Here is a 6,000-nt window from a genome sequence, read left to right as displayed (position 1 = left end):
GGCAACATATAAAGCCAATGAAGTGGATGGGTGAGGGTGTCCCTGGTGCAACAGTGGATTGATTCTCAGCCTTAGCATCTGAAAATACAGCGAGGACCTGCAGTGTTCTATGTGAATGCACAAACCTCACACACATGAAAGCACCTTCATACTGTCCCACGGGCTTTACACGACGGGAAATGCCCCGTGTTTCCCCGCTCACCATCCTTTCCTGCACGGCAATCCCCAGCCAGCAGCGCTGCCCGGCGCTGGAGCAGCCGGAGCCGCTGCCCCCGCTCAGGAGCGGAGGGAGCCCAGCAGAATGCCGGCCGGGAGTGCCGGGGCTGGGCCGGGAGGTGGCAATGCCGAGCCGGGCACGGGCCGGCTCCCTGCCCCGCCTGCCGGGCTGCAGCTCCCGAATGCTGCTGGCAGCTCCCGAGCCTGAGGCTGGTGCACTGCGCGCACTTCGGGATGCGCCACGCTGCAGGGGGCCGCTTTCCCCCCGCTTTCCCCTGAGTGAAACAATTAACATAGAGCACTTGACTCCACAACATCGCCTTAATGCCTGAGGAGTCTGCTGAACCAGCTAATGATGCTGTTTTACTTGATTGAAGGTCATATTTCTTCATAGCAGTTGAAGAGATGTCAATACATCAGGAATGTAGGAGAAAAACCCAGATTGTTATGAGGGGCTCAGAAAGGCTGTGATTAAATTAAGCTTATCTAGAGAAAAGCTTAATGACTTTTATGGTATTTAAACATTATGTTCCAAACACACAAATGTTGGATCTGCAATTTTCAGTGTGGGACTGAATGAGCATTAGCACCAGAAATCACATTAATTCAGTTAATTCAGATGAAATTTGAGCTCTGGACTTACGGGTTGGCCCTAACTCTCTTAACCATGTGCTGTGCGTCCAGTCATGAATTCTTAACAGTGAACAAGATCTTACCAAAGTGTGCTTTTCTGTTCTCTGAGATCAGAGATGTCATTCATTCCTTTGATCCAACATGTTCAAAGAGTAAGGGATATTTTCTTATTTGACTCCAGGGCTTGGATTCCAGTGGGGAGAGATATAACACCAGAACAAGGAGAATCTGGATATGTAGAATTAATGCAATCAGATAACTAAGATGTCTGATGAAACACTGCCAAATTGACAATGTCTTCTATTGAAATTATGTTTTGTATGGTAAATTCAGTGTAACATTACAGAATTTCATTGTAATGTTCAATTTAAAAAATATTCTGTCAGAGTTCAGTTTGGAAATATTGCTTTTTCTCTGGAATTCTTCTCATGTGAAGAAATAGATGGCAGTATTTTTCAATTTCCTTCTATGTAGGTATCACTGTGGATTGAGTTCTGCAAGGTAAACTGGAAGAATCTGAACAGTGCCAGAAGTAGCAGAACCATAGGAAATTCAGCAATCAGATCAGGTTTATACTACTATTAACTGCTCTCTTGGCTGAAATTGTAACACAAATCACTACTAGAAATCTTTCAGATGAGGAGAGTAGCCCCCTACACCACAGATATCCTTTCCATGCATTCTGGGAGCTTTCACATCATCTGTGTAAAAACAGTGTGAGATTTTTGCTGTAGGTTCTGAATGGATCATTGGACTTTGTGTTGTGAACTTCCAACACAAACTTGAGAGATTAAATCTGGAAGATTTCTTAAGAGCAATCCAATGCCTGTTTAGAAGACAATGTTCAGATTCCTTACTGGAATATCACTGAAATGACCATTATTAATTGTTTCTCCTTCTCACTGGTACATCTCAAGGAAAAAATTGCACTAATTAAGTGGTATGAATCTGCAGGGTAAATATCCTCAAGAAAAAGTAAAATACTCTTCATTTGTTTTAGAAATTTTTGTCAGTTTTTCTAACTGGCAATCACCTGAACACATACATTTAGAAAATATGCAATTCCATGTAACAAAGACATTTTAAATTTAAACTGGGTGAGCTAAGTAGTATTTTGACTGCCCAGGGCTTCCTGTGACCAATAATACACTGCTGAATCCAGGTGGAGTTGATTTGGATGAACAAGATAGGGATTTAATAAATTAGAAAAGATTAAGTAATTGAGAACTTCTTCTGTAACTTAAATATAAACATATTGGAGCACTTGTTTCCGAAAGGAAAAAAGTTGCTTAGACTTGCATCCCTATATTTTCCTCTCAATGATACTTCTGCAGATAAAGGGAAATTCAGAAGCCCTGTCAGGAAGAACAAAATCTTCAAATTTCCAATAAATACACTGATATCAAACAGTCAGTGTTTCATTCACCTACATAAAAAGATGAAAACTCAGGGCACAGCAGTGCTTCTATTTGATTAACAGTATCACTGAAGGTTCTAACAAGTGAAAGAACAGAAGAACTTTACCCTTCCATGTAATTTTGCAAGTTAATGTCATGGTATCCTTTGCTAGCATAACTGAATGAGTGCTTCACAAAGAATTTAATATATGTAAAGATTTGGGAAAAAAGATTATGATAAATGAGAATATACTCACAATCTTTTATACTCTCATCCTTTTTTTAGTATTTCCCTGTTAATTTTCCTTGCACTAATTTGAATAGAACTGGTTTTTCTCTATGAAAAGCAATAAATAAAATTCCAACAGTCTCTACAGAAACTCAAACTGAGAACAATTACTAAGTTGTGAAATGCTAATGTACACAGTGTTCTTTGGCTTGAACCAGACTAGAATACAGATGCAGAATCAGTGAAATTTTAAATGGAAGCCTGATGGCTGTTTTGATCTAGGACAGACAAGCTATTTCTGTTCAGGAAATTTTGCTTGGAAAGCTAATATGACCACAGCAGTGCACAACAGCTTTTGGTATCTCTAGCTATTAATATTAACAAATTTAACCACTCAGAAAGTGCAACCTTATCACCAGCATCCACTGAGTAATGCAAAAAAGCAAACAAGCCATAAAATCACATGCAAGAAAGACTCAGGCCAGTCCTCAATGAGAACAGTAAAAGCTGCATAAATCCTTTTATACTAAAACCATGGGGAAGAAAATTGTCTTCTTATCTCCATGTTGACCATTCCAGTATTGAATTGATGTACTTTCCTGCATGGAAAGAATAGAAACCTGTCAGCAGCCTATAAAAATGCTTTTCTTAGTTTGTAGCTTGTATGTCTCTGCCTACTTTGACACTGTGATTGCTTGTACAAGGCACATGCACAGTTCCTTGCCTGAGATGCTATTATTAGATGCATGAAATCAGTTGGAAGGCTGTGTTTTCTAAAGCCTGCCCCATTTCTTAGAGCACTTAAACACTGCAGGATACAGGCTAGGGAAGTGCCAGACTTTATAACAGGTCACATCTGTTCTTCACTCCCTAAAAGAAACCAGGCTCAAAGCGAGGAACACAAAGAGAGGAAAGGATGGGCACTGTGAGAACAGGCTCCAAGCCCTAGCAGTGTTCTATTACACAACATAAAGACAGCTTTAAAAGTCACTGGGGTATGCAGGTTACCTGTTTTGCAGACAAGAGGTCTAAAAAAAGCCACTAATCTAAAATGTATCGGAAGGCAAACAGTGACAACTTGCTTCTAGTTTTAGGTTATGTCCTGAGCAACATTGAACTTCAGCATAATACTAGAACAGAAATGTGATTCAAAACCACTGTTTCTCTTTATCCTCCTGGGTTTGATGAATACTCCTATGTTGCTTCTGCTTGTTCAGTGAATTAAATTCTTTTAATCTTTGTTTGGGAGGACTTTCTCATTTCTGTTTGTTCAAGAGGGTAAAAATGCAACTGTGACTTGCCAGGGCTAAGAATGTGTCTTTTCATTATCAATTCTGCCAGGTATTGGTGAGAATGTAATGGTCATACCAAAAAACTTGTCCATTCATGTTATTAACAGACTATTTTGTCATTATTGCTGGAAGATTGCCACAAAGGGAGAAGGGAAAAAATTGACAATTTCACTCAAAAAAACTTACCAAGTGGGTTGCAAATGGTAAAAAGCAATAATAGGAGCACAGTGTATTTCTTATGGCTGTGGCTGCATAATAGGTCAAGCAATCTCATTCCTAGGCAATGATCTGATGATGCATATGCACTGCCACAATTGCTGCAATGAAATTTCATTGCTTAAAAAACACTCTTCACAAATCTGCTTTACATAAAATACATTTGATAGAGAAGTGATTGATCTTGTGAATAGGGCTGAGTTAATTTTGAGACTTTAAATGGTTGGCAGCATTCCAAGGAGAGTTAGACTCACAGATTTCTCTGCAATATTCTTATCTGCAGAGGAGTGCCGAAGATTTCTGAAAGAGAAATCAGCTTCATCAGCAGAGAAAATTGCATGCAGGCACTGTGATGAATGCTGTTAATCAGAAAGGTGTCTGTAACACAGGTGTGTATCTTAAGTTGCAAAGTCAGCATGTTGACATTCAATTGAGATCAACTCTTGGTTACTATGTTACTTAGTTTCCAGCAGGGAAAGAAAGTAGGAAAATCCTCACAAAGATGGTATTTTCTGCCTGCAAAATCTACTGGACTGCAATAATAACAGTAACAACAACAACAATAGTTTAACATGTGCTTAGAGTACTGATCTCTGTCTTTTTCAGCTTTGCAGTTTTTATTTATATTACTGCCTAACACATATTACAAACTCTTAAGAGACACACAAAAATGGGCTGAAAAGTGTGCTATTGGATGACAGTGAGTCATGGGGAAGGCTACTGGAATGCAAGGCTCTCCTGCTAAATCACCCCTCTTCTTACAAGGTACCCAGTATAAACAGCCAGAGCTCCAAGAGCTGTTTGATCTGGCAAATACTCCCAGTTTTGTAAGAAAGGGGCTGGAGACCCATTTGCAGATGGAAGGAATTTGAAAACTGGAATTCCCCTCCAGAAAAAGGAGACAAAATTAACCAAGCTCAAGAAGATTCTTGGGTGTATCATTGATAATGCTAACAACAAAATTAACCACAGTGAAGTGGGTGCTTGCAGGCATTGGCAGCATGTGTCTTCACTTGGTTTAGACCACAGATATCTTACTGCCTTCTTTAGAATTTACCTTGGCTTTGATTTACAGAGCAGAGACAAGATCAGGGGAGAGACATAGGCAGCAGTGAATTTGGATTTTAGGCAGAACTAGCAGGCACAGATTTGTGGGCTCTGTAACTGAAACTGCCATTACAGTAAGAGGGGTATCAACAACAGTGTGAAATGTCAGAGTGGGGAAAGGAACATCTAAAATCCTACAACACCAGTCCTTCTGCAGAACTGGATACTTACTATTTCCTTGTGAATGGAATTAAATTAATTTGGAACAATGGGTACAATGAACTAAGAATCTCAAAAGTGACAGGTGGGTATTACCTGGGCAGAGGCAAAGCATGATCCTGTATCACTAAACTCAGTAGCAGTGTTTAAATTTAGCTCAGTAGATGCAAGTTGTGAAAGGCTGAATGCCCCCCCCAGCCATTCTGTCAAGAGCCTAAATCTGTCTTGGTGTCTAGAGTTACCTGTGCAGGGGTGTTGGAAAACAACAGAGGGTTTCATTTCTTCACATCTGCACAAGTTGTCCTAGACATTCAGATTGTCTCTGAAACTAAGTTATGGAAGAAAGGAAGAAAACAGACAACAGAAGTGTTGAGCACCAATTTAGACATGTACCACAAAATATGTACTAATGAGGCAGGTCATTATTTAATTTTGCAGCTGTAGGGATGTGAACAAATCTTTTGAGGCTTGATTCATTATGCATGTACAGCTTCAGGGCTCTCCATTCTGTAGAGGTGTGCTTACTTATGTACAAGATGAAAATTAAAGGAGTTGTTTATGTCACTAAAACAAGAATGTTTTGTCCCTGAAAGGTGAAAGAATGTCTTCTCTCATATCTTGCCAGACCACATAGCTGCTGCTTTTCAGTGTCAAATTATCTGACTGTGCTTTACTTCTCTGTGCTGTATCTCCTTTATCTTCCTGGCAGACCTCTTTGCAATTTTTTTAGTATTTGCACAACTGAACATTA

Source organism: Ammospiza caudacuta, chromosome 4, assembly GCF_027887145.1.
Source record: "Ammospiza caudacuta isolate bAmmCau1 chromosome 4, bAmmCau1.pri, whole genome shotgun sequence".
In the NCBI taxonomy this organism is placed as follows: domain Eukaryota; kingdom Metazoa; phylum Chordata; class Aves; order Passeriformes; family Passerellidae; genus Ammospiza; species Ammospiza caudacuta.
This window is presented reverse-complemented; position numbering follows the sequence as displayed.